This window comes from Tyto alba, unplaced genomic scaffold (assembly GCF_018691265.1).
Source record: "Tyto alba isolate M040663 unplaced genomic scaffold, T.alba_DEE_v4.0 Super-Scaffold_23, whole genome shotgun sequence".
NCBI classification, from domain to species: Eukaryota; Metazoa; Chordata; class Aves; order Strigiformes; family Tytonidae; genus Tyto; species Tyto alba.
This window is the reverse complement of record NW_024881297.1, coordinates 3,271,759-3,287,667: the sequence shown is the minus strand read 5'-3', so window position 1 is coordinate 3,287,667 and position 15,909 is coordinate 3,271,759.

Sequence of the window (15,909 nt, the reverse complement as noted above, 5' to 3'; positions counted from 1 at the left end):
AAAATATTTCAGATTTTAATATGAAGAGAGAATAAGATGGGGGTTTGTTTAATCAGGTATTCATACTTGCTTTGTCTTTCTCTACGTGGCTGTATGCATTACTACCCCAGCTATGCATTTAAAACAGTCCCCATATTTTCCTGAAGGTTACAGCTTACAGTACATCTCCATATAGAATTATACAATGTTGCGCATGTTCCTCTGCTCCCAACTGAATCAGGGAATTGGAAGTTACACAATACTGTCACCTCATGGTAAGAAGTGATGGTATTGGAGGTTTAGAACTTTAAAAGATGTTTTTTCTATTTTATTATTAGCCATTCTTAATTGTATGTCAGATTTTGTGTTAGAATTTAAACTTTTTTTAATGTTTCAGTAAAATGGAACATGCAAAAATCATTGATTTCCCGACATTCAGGTAGTAGCTTTGCTGTTTTGAAAAGACTGTTGTTGCAGTCCCTTATTTGTGCAATTTAACTTCTGTTACACTTATGGCTTTGGCCACAACTACAAATTTGGAAGCAATTGTTTTACACAGGGCCAAAGGATATTTAAAAAAATGATTCTGTAAATGTTCTCTGATGATTGATTTATGTACGTATTTATTTATTTATTTTGAACTGGACAGTTAAGTTAAATTTAGTTCCATTACTTAAGCGTAAGAGCTGTCACTTCACACACTTCATTTGTGCACTGATCTTTTTTTGAGATGATCCACTAAAGGGCTAGCTCTAACTTGTACTAAAAAGAAAGAATTAAATTACAAAATTTGAGGGCAATAGTGTTATGTCAGACATCTTTAATAATGAGAAAAAAACATCTGAAACTACTCTTAGGGAATCAACAAAGCTGTACATACTGATCTGAAAGGTAGAAATGGTAATGTTATTTATGTTTCAAGGAAATTAAATAATTATTTCCCACTTTGAGTATACTACATTTTATTATGGGTCAAGAAGTCGAGCTTCTCAGTCATGTTAGGAAGAAAATACTGCATTTTTGAAAGTTCTGTTTTGCTCTTACTTGTTCTCATTATTGACCGAAACAACTTGACTAATTTGTAGCTTTACCTCTTCTGAACTTCTAGAATAACTTGTCTGATGTTCAAAACTTCAGATGAGAAAAAAATAAAATGTCCCCAATAACCGCAAAATAAATCTGTGAGAATCTAAGCAGATGACTTTTATTTAATAGAATTTACTTGGAGAAATTAGTTGATTTCTCTATTGAGAAATAGAAGGCAATTTAATAACGTGGGGTAACTTACAGAACAAGGATAATAAAAATCAACCTATTTCTATATAGTGATGGTTTTACTCATCTTCTTAGAAAAGCAACACACTGGAAGTGATAGAGTCTCAAAATGTGAATAGTTTGACATGATTGCAGAAGTAGATTGCTTGGACTACTTCTAAAACTACAGAAGACTCAGGTTATATGGAGCCAGAAAGTCCCATCCATCTTTGTGACTTAAGAGCAACAGTAACGTTTCAAGAATAGCCAGCATGTTGCTTTGTTCTTATATGTTCCAAATGGTGCAATTAATTTCATTTTTTGGTCTCATGAATCCATCTTTTTTTCTACCAGTGATCAACAGGACAGAATCTCTCTGCCCTGCCCCTTGTCAAGTAGTGAGAGACTTCAGGTAGTCACCAGTGTCCTTGAGATAACTTCACAGACTCTGGCCATTTGTTCAGCCTTGGATACTTCCCTGGCAGTTGTTGTGGTGAACAGATAAGAGGCTGGACATATAAGGACATATTCCATGAATACAACTGGACACGGAGAGAAGAAAATACTGGGGAGGAACACTAGACTTCATGAAAAGAACAGGTGTTCTGTAACTTCTGGATTTTGTTTGTCCCGTGCAGTTTCCATCATGGCTTAAACAGACAATTGAGATGCTGCATGATAGCGAATTAAGACATCAGTGTCTCAAAGTTCCTGAGGCTCAAAGGAGGTGAGGTAACTTGTGAAATTTCTGTGACTTACCATTCTGTTCATACTGATGAAAGGGCAGATCCTGACTGGTGTAAAAAAGCTAAAAACCACAAAGTGTAACTAGTGTAAAAAAGTGGAAAAGTTTAATACACTTCCAGAAGTTTCCACAGGGTATGAATTCTGGACTACTTTAAATCCCAAATGTGTGAGTACTTGGATTCAAAAATAAGCCAAACTACAAAGTATGGTGGATGGAAAACTAGATTTTACTCTTTCATTGCTGTTCTCTAGTCCACAAAGTAAGTCACTAGGTGCTTTGTTCCATATTAAAATGAACTTTGTGGTTTAAGAAAAAAAATAATAAATAAATTACTTGTTGGTGCTATTTGAAGGGTACAGCTATTAAATCTCTGAATTTGGGAAGTTTTATAAGGTAGATACTTCCTGAATTAGAAAAACTTTTCCATTATTCAATAACATTTACTTGATATCATTATTGTTTTTTTTTTCCCTTGACTTCTAAGTTCTTACTTCTTTGTTGTTTTATGAAGTTGTTAGTGGAACTGCTTGGAGAGGGAAGCAGGCAGCAATTTTGCAATCATGCTTTCACAGGAGTACCCATTAGCTACACTGCTAACTTTTTCTATTCAGAAGGAAAAAGACAAATTATAAAGGTGGCAAAACTACAGTCTTGTTGAAGCACTCACTCTCCATTCAATTCACATAAAGCCTCATAATCCTTAGAAAAGATCACAGGTTACTGAACAATGACATGTGGACTAATATGGACTAATAAGCCTTTTTTAAAGGGTAGATGTATATAATTGTAACTTAATTCCCACATAGATACATTGTAATAACTGATATTTTTTTTCTAAGATACATCCTTACATGTATATGTGGTAGGCTTGCTTAAAGTATTTTAATGATTTTTATATTTTTCAGTTTTAATCATTAAAAAAAAAAAAAAATCTTTTCCTGGTAAAAGTAGAGTGACACACATACCTTATGGGGGCAGAAGTATGCCAGAGATCTTCAGAGGCTGTCACCTTAGATTTTAGCAAAGTTAAAAGTGATCTGTCTTCATCAAAGATGAAAACAATTCAAAGGAGAAGAGTCTCTGTCACAACAGTTGGCATTTGAAGCTATTATCGGAGAAGGGCTCCTTTAGAATACAGTTAGCAAAGCATGAAGAATATTATTTTCATAGTGACAATTAATCAAATATCAGGACAAACTGTATCAGTGTAGGAATCTAAGCCATAAGTACTCTTTCAGCAGTTTCCAGATCTCCAATTAAGAAGCAAAAAGTCAATTTTGATTATTTCAGCCTACTTGAAAATCCACTGAAATGTATCCTGGAGGTCTCCTATTACGTGCTTTCACAGAAGCGATCCTCACCAATATGCTTCTGAGAGTGGGGCAAGAATGGCTGCAGTACAACGTGTGCTTCATGTTGGCTCCTGCCCATCCTTATTAAGATCTCATTGTTTTACAGTTTCTTAGAGTTGTGGTTCTTTAGTAATCCATACTTTTGTCCTGGTTCGGGCTGGAATAGAGTTCCTGTTTGTTTTAGTAGCTGGAGGAGTGCTGCAGCACAGAGACCCCAGGGGCTCCCCAGGTCCCAGAGCCCTCACCTGTGTGCGGGGGCGGGGGGAGCACAGCTGGAGGGCTGGGCCCGGATTGGCTGATATTCCATGTCATGTGACACTGTGCTCACTATATAAAGGCAGGAGAGGGCTGGGAGAGGCTGCCACTTCTGGGAGTGTTGCTGTGGTGGCTTTGTGTTTGGGATTGCTGGCTGGGAGCAGGTGGGTGTGGGTCAGCGGGTGGTGAGCAGCTGTATTGTACATTACCTACTGATACTGCTGTCAGTGTATTATTCTGTTACTATTATTATACTGTTTTTATCTCAACCCGTGAGTCTCCTTTTGCCCCTCGGATTCCCTCCCCATTCCCAAGTGGGGGGAGGGCAGGTGAGCGGCTGTGTGGCATTTAGCTGCTGAGTAGGCTCAAACCACAACAACTTTTAATTTTGTCATCTTTCAGAGACCCTTTGGAATCTAGACTAGGCTCAGTTCTTAAACCCAAATTTTGCTTCTCTTCTCTGGTCAGTGGTTACTAGTATGGATAGAATTTTAATTTATGATTTATTAACTGCCAAGATTAAGGAAGCTCTGTTTCAGTTCAGTGGAAAATCAAGGAAACTATTGCTAACTTTTAAATTGCATTGAATCAGGTCTGTAGAGAGCAAGCACACAGACAGCCAGGCTAAGGCAATCTTGGAGCATGCAGCCAAAAACTGTGACCAGACTCGCACTGTTTGGAATTTACTCTATTCTGGATGTGAAACATTGGGAGAGGTGAGTGCTTTGTGTGCCTCTGTGAGGCACAGTAGTGTACCACTCAGAGCTAATTGTGACTGCAGGGAAGATTTGCAGCTTAAAGAAGCCTGTGCATTATAGAAGTTTGTGCATTAAATCACTGATGTAGGTATACCTCTGTCCCTTTAAAAAAAAAAAAAAGAATATATATATACACTGACCATCTGAATGCTTAATTCCCTGTGGAAATAAAAGTAAGAATAATCTTTCAGAAAGGCAGTTACTGTGACTTATTTCTACCATGGAGTGACCATGTCTTTTTCAGAAAAACTTTGGACTACAGAGAAGCCCATCCCTGCATTAACCCCTACTGTGAGGAGGTGCTTTCCCTTGCAGGGATGAGTTAATTTAAACTGTTTGTTTGAATGGAAATAAAATTTAACAGGTTCCGTGTATTCTTTTAGAGATTCTATCACGCTTATTAGTAGAATTTAAGTCTTCAGGAGTCACCTGAATTACAGTATTGATTGTTTGTACCTGTTCACTGTCATGTATAATAGGAAAAAATTCTGAATGGTCTCAGTGGATGCAGTTGTTCAGCCTATAGACTCTTTATACAAAGTGTGAGGGTGTTTAAAATTGTACCTGTTCACATGCAAGCAAAGAATTGTTTAAATTAGCCAATTGGGCATGCTGAGTAAAAAGCTGTATCTTAAATTACCCCCTTCTTGAAAAATGGCTGTATGGGAGAAATGCATTCTCTAAATCTTATGATGAAAATATTCCTCTAAGTGTTGAATAATTAAAGTTAATAATGTGTAATTCATATGGTGACTTTCTGCCCCATTTGTGCTGCTCCAATGCAGAAAGTATAGTGGGGAACAGTTATCACAGTATTTAATTTCTGATGTTCTCTTCCATTTTACTTTCTACTACATAATTGGAGGTCTCACATTTTCCTGTGAGCAAAGTGAATGAAGTGGTTGAGGCTTAAAAGAGTGAGGGGGAGAAGAGTGGATGTGATGCCACTGTTGCATACCGTTGCACTGGTGATGAGAACCAGCATTTCCCTCTTGTCTCACTACAGTCGGTTCTAGACTTTTGTGCTTCCTAAATCCAGCAACTGGCAGCTGTGGTCATCCCAGAAAGTTAGGTCTTCCTATTTTTTTATGTGATAGGAAGGAAAAGATCATGGAAGAGTGATAAAAGCAGGTTTAAAGCCATTCAGAGATGAAGATCGGAAGTATGGAATGGCTTCTATGTGAGGAATAGCTACTTTAAACAGTCTCTTCTGTTTGGAAATGCAAGAACTGGGTGGAGGGCAGAGGGTGAAAATGCTTACATCATGGAACCAGTGATACGGTAACTAGAGGGCCTCAAATGAAGCAGCAAGTTGTAGGTTAGAAACAAAAGACGGGATACTTCTTCATGCACTGTGTAGTTAATCTGTCTAGCTTCTTGCAAAGGGATTTGGAGGTAAATCCCCGTGAAGTTTGAGTTACGTAGTTTTGAAATGCATTTTGGCTTTCTTCGGAGTAAGGTAGTAGCATCACATTTTGCAGGGTCTGGCTCTCAGTACAGAGGAAAGAGTTGATACAAAAAGCAGACGTGGGTCAGCAAAAGAGAATAGTAATAAGTATAAACCAAGCATAGGGAAGCAGCAGTTATGTTGTGGTTGTCTTGCCATCTGAGAGGTGTATTTGCACCTCTTCTACTGCAGTAGTAGTTTTGATTGCTTCTAGTGGAACATTAAAATGTTTGTATTCAAATTGTGTAGACCCGTACTTTGAAGAAAATTTTCGTTTTTAATCAACAAAATTAATCTTTTGGTACTGCCTCCTGTAGGAGCTCTTTGCCTAAAGACCTGGGAAAGAAGAATGTGAACATGACTGTATCATGTCTGTGCTCAGTATATTCTGAGAACTCTCCACTCTCTGCTTAATATCCAACTGGTGCATAAAAGAGAGGTGGATTCTTTTTGTCTTTATCTTAAAAAATCCATATGCATGAAAGGACGTAATTGTTTATTTTATGACTGAATAGATATCTAGCCACCTTGTAGTTGCTAAAGCCTGAATTAAATTTGAATGTTATGGCAGGTATATGAAAAATAAATAATAGATTTTATCTTTAGCTTTTAATGTACATTTATTCTTCAAAGTTATCCAAGGATTCAGTCTCTCAAACCCTGACAGAATATCACTGGCAATATTTAGGACACCATGTTGTAGAATGACAGTTCCAGTACTTTCTGAAATCTTTGTATGGGTGAGGCTTTTTAACTAGCTTAAGTATCCTCTTGCAACCTTGCAGTGTTGTGTACTAACTGTACTACAGTCAGTTTATGTATTCTCCTCACTGATCTCTTTTCTTGTTCAGTCTGTGCGGTCATTTTAAAAAGAGAGACAATTCTGGTTGAGCCACAGTTGTAACTTAGCTCCAGTGAAATACAGAATATCAGTGCACGCTGAGCCAGGCAGAGGGTCTAACATCTATTAATAGTAGGAGTGAACTAAAGATCCCTAGGATAAAAGAAAAATGGGAGTAAAATTTCATGTGAGAAGATAAAGATGTCATAACAAGTTTATGTTTATAAGCAATTTAAACTTCTTTTAAAATGATCTCAAAATTCATGAGACATGACATAATGGAGAGAGTACTAGTGATTGCAGTAAGTAATTGTTTTATGAGCCATTGTGTTATAGTAACCCTAATAATAAATTCTGTTTCTCCCATGTTGAGGTCACTTTCCCCCTGTCTGGAGCACATCTTGTGAATAAATTTTCTTCAGCTCTACCTCAGAAGAATAATCTCAGTGTAAATAGAGAAAAAAAAAATCCTATTTCCTCTGTAGGAGGGAATAGATGCTCCAGTTCCATAAGATCTTTTGAATCAGTCCCTTCACGTGGTCCTGTTACTTCATTGCATAGTATCATGGAGCATGATATCTGGAATTCTTCTTGGAGAAGATCACAACCTTGTTTTTACAAGATTATTCCTTCAGATGGTCATTCTGCTTTACATGGGCAGGGCAAACTCCTCAAACGTGCCTATCACTTTCATATATGGTTGAGCAGTATTTACAGATGATACTAGGAGGGCAAGAGATTTGTAAGGAGTCCACCCCTGAAATGACTGTTTTTGGTGGACTTCAAAAGCAAAGACTTCTCAAGGGGTGAGTTGAGTTTGAGTATTTTACATCCCAGTCACCTTTTTACCATTTCATGTCTCTTTGTCAGTTATGGGTGCCATGCAGATAATACTTGGAAAACATTTTCTAATTAAATAATCTCTTTTTCATATCTCGCAGTTTCATTTACACTCCAAACAGCCATTGCTGGTGGGTAGTAATGTGTGTGTGCATGTTTATATATATAAAAAATTATATATTAAAAAATGTATGCCTGTATGGTTATGCATTTTCATTGGTGTAGCATACTTACAAATATTACACAGACAGAGAAGACTTCATATATCTTGTTCAGCTCAACTAGACCAGATTAATCTGATACAAGCTAGACAATAAAGAAGTTGATGAACAGTGTCATGTTGTTACTCAGCTGTCACTGAGTTAACATTTTTGGTGGGAGTCAGAAGCTGATGAAATGGGCTGTACCATACAGTTAATAAGGAAATTGGTAAATAGACAAAACTGTAGCCCCTTGGAAGCTAAGGCTTTGAAGTTTAGTTGGGGGTGGCATGTAGAATTCAAATACTTCTTCCAAACACTCAAACTACTTTGGTTGATAAATCAGTTTGGAAACTTCATTGTCCTGTATGCCCCATGAGATGTCTTGTTCATTCAGTGTGCAAAAATTTCTCTCATCCTATGTGTTACTATAAATAATCAATATAGTATATACTAATATATGCCTGCTTGGTACCAAGGTAACGTTTTATTTCCTAACTTGGGAGCAAACACAGTTAAAATTTTATAGTAAGCAAGAATGAGTGTACAGCTTAAGAAAACTCACATCCTCTAGTTTTAAATACTAATCTACTGATTCAAGAAATACATGTTTAAATTACAGTGATACTAAATGGTCCTGCTTATGATCTTCTTGAGACTTTTAATAGGCACTAAGGAAAATACTGCCCCACGTAGAAGCAGAAAGCACGTATTTTAAGCTGTCTCTGTAAGTGTGAAAATTTAAACCAGTTGGTCAAGCAGTTTGGCAGTAGGTTTCTTGGAAATGGGAAGCTAGTAACTCCTGAGAACTGAAATGGAAGCTTCAGGTTTTAAGCTTATGTGGGGAGTTTAATATCATAGTTCTCAGAATTATACATTAATATTTTAGGTAAATATGTGAGGTAAAGTGGTCTTGGAATTTTCCTTTTATGGATAATGCTGAGATATTTATGTTTTTTTTTTCACTTTTTCTATTTTAGTTGATATTTTCTCATCCCCAAAATTTTTTTCTTGGCAAATTCTCATCTTAGTGTTTAGTCACAAATCCTTTTGCTGTTGGAGTTATTAAAATCAGCTGATGGGTAATAATATCTATTTCTCTCTGCTGGCACTGAGCAAACGGGTTCAGCTACTGCAGTGCACGTGTTCCTTCTGTGGGTATTCAGTGCTCTCTACAAGGCTTACCCTTTACTGTGGAGGGAGCTGGCTTTGCAGCATTATTGGAGCAAATGGATAATAGAAAGTAAATAGTGGTTGTGCCTGTACAGAAAATGGGGGATATAACTGCTATGGAAAGAAAAAAAAAAATCAGAAGAGTAGAGATAGATGGGGGGAAAAAAGGACTAGAAAATAGTAATCAAAAATACAGAAGTGGTAACATTGGAGAAAATAAAGTGGAAATGCTTAGGAGGAAGAAAATGGAAAGAGTGCTTAAGGGAAATAAATAGGACTATTGATATATTCTATTTTCTTTTTAAGAATTCCAGAAAAAAAGGGAAAGACAATAATATTTTATAAAGCTGTTTCATTACTAAAGTTGGTGCAGTGTAATTTTCATCACAGTGAAATGTGGAGCCCCTAGTTCCTTATGAAAGTTTGAAAAGGAGCAGCTCATGTAAGGAAATGTTAATTCAACTGAATTACGCACTGCCTGGTTAACACACTGAAAGGCAGACAGGCTGCAGGTGTAATAGGTCAGTAAAGGCAGGTACAGTTCAGTCACTTGATGGCAAGTGATATCTTCCTTCACGTGTATTCTGTCAGGATCTATGGGCAGTGCTGGTTGAAATAAGAGTGTAAGAGTGAATCGAGACTTTGCAAAAACGTTAAAAAAGATACAGATTAAAACTGGTGTGCTGTACACTTTTATGCAAGCAGGAAGTTTTTCTTCACTGGTGGTTGTCACTGCACTGCTTAGGCTTTATTTCATAAGCTGGCACCGTCCTAATTTAAACTTTGACTTCCTTTTACAAAGTATAAATCAGAAGATTAAAAACCTTCTGCTATAGATTTTTTAATAGAAACTGACAGTTTAATTTGGCAGAGTTGAGCTGAAAGGATGCTTAAGCCTAGTAGAGAGTGCCAGCATCAGCAGCTCTAGAGTAGTTGGAAATGAAAACAGAAACATGAATAATTAACAGATAAGCTTGAGTTCCTCAGATATTTTGCAATTACTTACTTCAGAAAAGTTTCCTTCTCAATTAAATCCCAGAGTTCTATTTTTGTAGTCAACTTGGGTTTTGCTTAATGAAAAATAGTGGATCTGTGTAACTTCTGTTTTACAAATTAAATCTGTTTCTTATTTGTTTTTTTGTTTTTTTTTTTTTTTTTTTTTTTGTTTTGTTTTTTTTTTTAATGGAAAAGTATAGTTCTGCAGGTAAACTAATTTTTTATTAATAGGTAGTTTTCTTTCTTTACTTTCTATAGTTACTTCAGTGTTTCTCTCCCAAGATACAGCAACATTTAAAAACAAATGTAGTCATTTATTCATTAGGTTCCATAAGGCCCCATGAACCGCAGTTTTTAGATACCATAAGAAATTCATGAACAGTTGTAGCCTTGTTGACAGGACGTTCTATTCCACTGTGCAGCTTTATGTAATAACACTGAGCTGTTAAACATCTGAGTTATTCCATATGCTTATAGTAAACAGCATTCAGAAAACTATCATCATGAGAATAGCATAGAAAATACTACTTTTTCTTGTATTTATACCATCTCTGTTACTAGCTGCGCAACAGCTTCATGCGGTGGAATATGGTTCAACCACATGCTGGAATCAAAGCAGCCAGTTTCTACTTCAAGGAAATTAATTTGCAAAACCCCTGTTTTCAAAAGTTCTTTTATATATTTCAGTCTACAAGAGATTTTACTAGCTCAGCTGGTGATTACAGTTAACAAATACGCTTAGAGCATCCTTTTGGTAAATTCTAGGTGATTCTGCTTTGAGAGAAAATATTTAAACCTGCAAAACCATTCCCCCTCAGTAAGTAGAATGGAAGTGTATTTTCTTCCCAATTCTCTCTTCATAATACTGTAATTGGGAAAATGTTTCCTGATTGAGGACGGCATATACTTTTTATAGGGAACAGGAGTAAATTTAACTGGTTCTACTGCTCTGACTTCCAATATAAGTGGATTCCTAACAGCAGGAACCAAATTAAAGAGAAATAATACCAGCATTTCTCTTCTTTCTGAAGGTGATTATACTGTATTATTGCATGGAATGCTCTTTGATTAATCTGTACTTCCCTGCAGCCTCAAAGTTAAAAAAATACTTTTTTAGCAAATTAGGAATAAGATTTCTGTTAGTGTTACAATCTACTTGAAGATGAACAACATCCTGAACAGACCCTCTGCCAACAATAATATTAATTTTGTCATCTCTAATCAGAATAATTTAGGCTGGAAGAGAAGCTGGGGTCAGCTAGACTAACCTTCTACTCGAAATGTGTGTAACTAGATGAGGTTGTTCAGGGCCTTGGTTTGAGCATTGCCAAGTGTGAATATCTGAGCTGCTAAATCTTTTTGTTACAGAATCTGTTCTTACAAAAGTAACGTGAACTAGCCACCTTTTCTGCTTCTTTATCTGTGGTGTGACCTCTGCTTTCATTTACAAAATATGAATCAAAGAGTTTGGAATGTCCTTACCTTTTCTCTTACCAGCAGAGGTTTTTAGGGGAAGCACTCTCACGAGATGAATTGAATGTCATGGATACTTTAGGCTGTGGTGGAGCTATAGATTGGTCTGAACTGGGAACAGTCCTAGTCATGTCAGAACTAACAGAGATCCTCTAAGTGGTATTAAACATTACTTGTTTCACTTTACAGAAACATAGGAAGTGTAGTACTGTTTAAAAAACAACAAACAAAAAAAACCCCAAACCACAACCAAAGGTTTTCTGAACATATTAGGAAAAGAGTAGTCATATTTCACCCAAAGTTTGGTCAATATTGTCAAGATTCTGAGAGGTGATTTCCCAAAATGTTTATAAACAAGTCTCTGTTTCCTGCTGCACATAATTTTATTTTTTCTGTTAATGTCCTTTGTGTGAAAGTCAATTCATGGAGTAAAATGCCATTGCACTGTAGAGGGTAGGGAATCTTACAGAAGCAATTCTAGCATGATTTTTCTCCTAGAGTAAAAAAAAAAAAAAAAAATCGAAGTCTTGGCTCTGTGATAGCAATGTCTTTCCCTCTGTCATGACTGGTATAATTAGGGAATCAGGCCTAACAAGGTATTCCAGTGAGGTGTTAGGAAATCTGTAATAACAAGCGGTACTATCAGTCTGTAATGATCCTGAGGTACAGAGTCAGGGGAAAAAAATAAAAAACAAACGAAAGCAAAACCCACCACATAAATATTTATTAGTATGCAAAAGATGTGGAATCCTAAACAGTGATGGTGCATTATTTTGCTGCTGAGATAGTGTGAAGACCGTTTTTTGGTTTTTTTTTTTAGAAATTGGAATTACTGAAGTGTAGATATTAGTATTCCTCCTGTTCTGATGCTGCTTATATAATGCCATAATGAAAGGAAAAAGTATAGAGCTGAAGTGCTTTCAGGCTTCAGATAATTAAGTAGGCAAGTGTTCTTGTTCTTTTCTTTAAATGTCAGCTTTGGTTCTCATTATTTTAAGAACTTTGGTTAAAAAGTAACTGGTCAGGCATGACTTTCACCAGGCATTTTGGCCCATGTGCCTTAGCTTCTCAAATGCTAAACCCAGCTCTATTTTATTATCATTCTTATTAATGCAAGAAGTAATATGGTGTCACTTTTCTCCTTCTTTTTGCCATCAGTGAAAAGGTTACTCACAAAGTATGGCTCTTGCTTCTTGCATTTTTTGACTACTTTCATTTTTAACTGTAAGGACGTGTTGACCACGTTGCTTATAGCTTAAAATGACTTTCTTATTGGAATAAACCGTCAAATACAATCAATTAAAATTCCATTCACCTTCATTTGAATTCTAAATTTTTTTTTTTTATGTGTATTATTTGAAATTCATTAGACACTATTTAAATAAGAGCTGGATTTCCCCCTGTATTTGCTACAGGAATCTGCAGCAGGATATTTTATGTTATTTTACCTTTTGGAACTTTATCTGGAATGCTGAATTTCTGGTATCAGCATATTTTTGCAGGGATAAAATGTGATACCCTAAATAAAGGACAGATGGAATTTTACAAGTATCAGAACTGTGGGGTTTAACAGAAAGAGAAGAGGTTTGAAAGGGAATACTTTTATCCATATGAAAACATCTGGCTTTGGTATTCCCCATGTTACAGTGTTATTCAACAGACTGACTTCTCTTTTAACGTGGTTTTTATTTTAGTTAGTTGTAGATGCCTTTCACTGAATAATGAGGATGTTATCCTATTTTACAGTCTAAATACTAAGCAATTGACCCCCATACTTTTTTACTGTATTGCTATATGTGCTACAATCAACAAAAATCTGCTAAATCTCACTTGGGTTTCTTCAATCAGCCCAAGTGAGTAGATCTGTCCTTATATTGAAGTGATGTGCAGACATATATGATGCAATGCTTGTATTATCTGGTTGGAAAGGACGCATAGTACTGTAAAAAGTAACAAGGTGTGAAAATTAGTAGTGGGCTTTGCACCCTGCTACTATTTAGGCTCCCATTCTACCTGTTTTTATAGATGTTGGGGTAGAAGAAAAGTGAAAGGCAATATAGCTCCATGTTTGCTCTCCATGGGAGGCTGGGCAGATTCAGAGTTTGTCCTGCTGGAAATCTGTATTCTGGAGAATGCATGTTGCATGAAGAAACAGAAAATACAGAGTTAGAACAGCCAGAAGTAAACAAGGCTTTGGACCTCCCTGTGTACATACATATGTGCCTGTTAGCCAAGTTTAATTTTTTTTATTCTGTGGGGGTGCAGTCTATGTTTCTGCAGTCTCTAGTCATCTTCACAAAATCCCTGCATGATCGGTTCCTAACGCATCACCATGTTATGCGGTGGCCTAAGGAGGAACATTCTGATTACTATCCCCTCTTTCTGAGTTAATATTGAATAAGTAACAATATTTTGAAAAATACAGGAAGGGGTATTCAGTCATTGCTATTAGAATAATTTCAGGACTGGAGAATTTGACATAGTTGTTTTGAAGACCTAAAGCTTTGTATTATATATCTTAAAAATTCCTTTTCCTGTTTGGCCAGTTAAAAAGAATATGTAGAATTGCTTTAAGAAGTTACCTGCAGGGAGGGTATACAAACCCCAAACCCCGTAGGAAACACTGTCTGCCACACTAATTTCTCAAGACAAGGCCAATCTCAAATCAGCAGTGTTTGCGTTTTCTACCCTGCAATTTCTAAGAAAACCATGCTTTCAAAGATAACATCTACAACTTGAAAAGATTCTGATATGCCAAGAAATAACTCTGCTATTGCCAATGAGTTTTGTGTGAAAATAATCACATATTAATGCAAAGGTCAGAAATTTATAGAAAAAAAATGGTAATTGGCATCACTTGATACGGAAATTTCAATGGAACATTCTGTTTCTAATTAAACAGTTTATAGTATAGTTCTGGAGAAAGGGTTTTGCCTTTCACAGGAACTGGTAATTATTCTTGAAAAACAAAATATCCACAATATATGAAAATAAAACAACTTCTTAAAAAATAATAAGAATTTCATGCTAATGATATTTCTCAGTGCCTTCAGCACTGCATTCCCCTTAGTGGTGGATGTGTTACATCTCACATGGAGGATGTAGTTTATAGTATGGCACATGAAATCCAGTATGTGAGTCCATGTTTGAAAGTGTCGTGGTTTGAGCCTGGTTGGCAGCCAACCACAATGCAGCAGCTCTCTCTCCCTTCTCCTCTGGCAATGAGAAGGGACAGAGAACCAGGCTTGGGGTTCGAGATAGGACTGGGATGGGGAAAAAATTCCCCTTTATGATCACGAGCAAAAGGCAGAATCGTTAGGGGAAGAAAAAAAAGAACATACATTTATTACAGACACTAACACCACATAACAGAGTAGGACAGTGAGAAGCATTGCCACATCTTGAGAACACCTTCCCCCCACCCCTCCCTTCTTCCCAGGCTCAGCTCTGCTCCCGATATCTCTACCTCCTCCCCCAACGGTGCAGGGGCAGGGAATGGGGGGTGCAGTCAGTGCTGCTGCTGCTTCCATCTGTGGTGGAGGGAGCTTCTGGAACTTGTTCCTCCTGCTCCATCGTGGTCCCCCTCTCACAGGAGACAGTCCTCCACAAACTTTCTCCAACATGAGTCCCTCCCACGGGCCGCAACATTCCCCACACTGCTCCATCGTGGGTCACCAACTTTCTCCAACTGGAATCCCTCCCACGGCTGCAGCCCTTCCCGAACTGCTCCGGTGTGGGACACCCCCTCATGCTGCAATCCTCCCAGCGCTGAATTACAGCAGCGGGGCTGCCTTTTCCCATGAGACCCTGGCCTTCTTCGGGCACAGAACCTTGATCAACAAAGCAGAAGCCACAGGCCATCAATCAGTGTCTGCTCCACTGTAGATCTCCATGGGTGGCAGGGGGGGCCGCCCTGCCGTCTCCCCACAGGATACAGGGGGGTCTCTGCTCCGGCACACCTCCCCCCTCCTTTCTTCCTCCGTTCCTCCACTGACCTTGGTGTTCACGCAGCTGCAGCAACTCCTCCTCACCAGTCCCACTGCTCCTCACCACGTCCCTTCTTAAATATGTTCTTGCAGAGGCTCTGCCGATTGGCTCAGTTTTGGTGCAGAGGTGGAGCTGACTTGGAGCTGGGGGAGCTTTGAGAAGCTTCTCACAGGGGGCCGCCCCTATAGTCCCCTCCCCTGCTACCAAAAAACCCCACCACTCACTCAAACCCAGGACACACTTTAACCTTATTGCTGTATTTAAATAATATCTGAAATCTTTGACCAAGAGGCAAGGCAATCTAGATTTTTTTGAGTGGTAACGTTCACAAATAATCTGCTTTTTCCTCATTACTTGCTGAACAGCTCAAGTGGTTTCTTGAGAGAAAACCATACTTTCAGTCACTTTATGTGCCTGTGTCCCTCAAGGGTAATCCAGAATACCAACAGTCTTCAGAAATTTGATGAAATTTTGTGAGTCTAATGAAGTCCCTATCCAACAAGAATTCTTTTGTTAAGCTTGTCAGTATGGAAGCAGGACACGAGCTGGAAAACATTGATAAAACATGACAAAGAGCTTTTAGTGTGTTTGATGTGTCATTCAAAT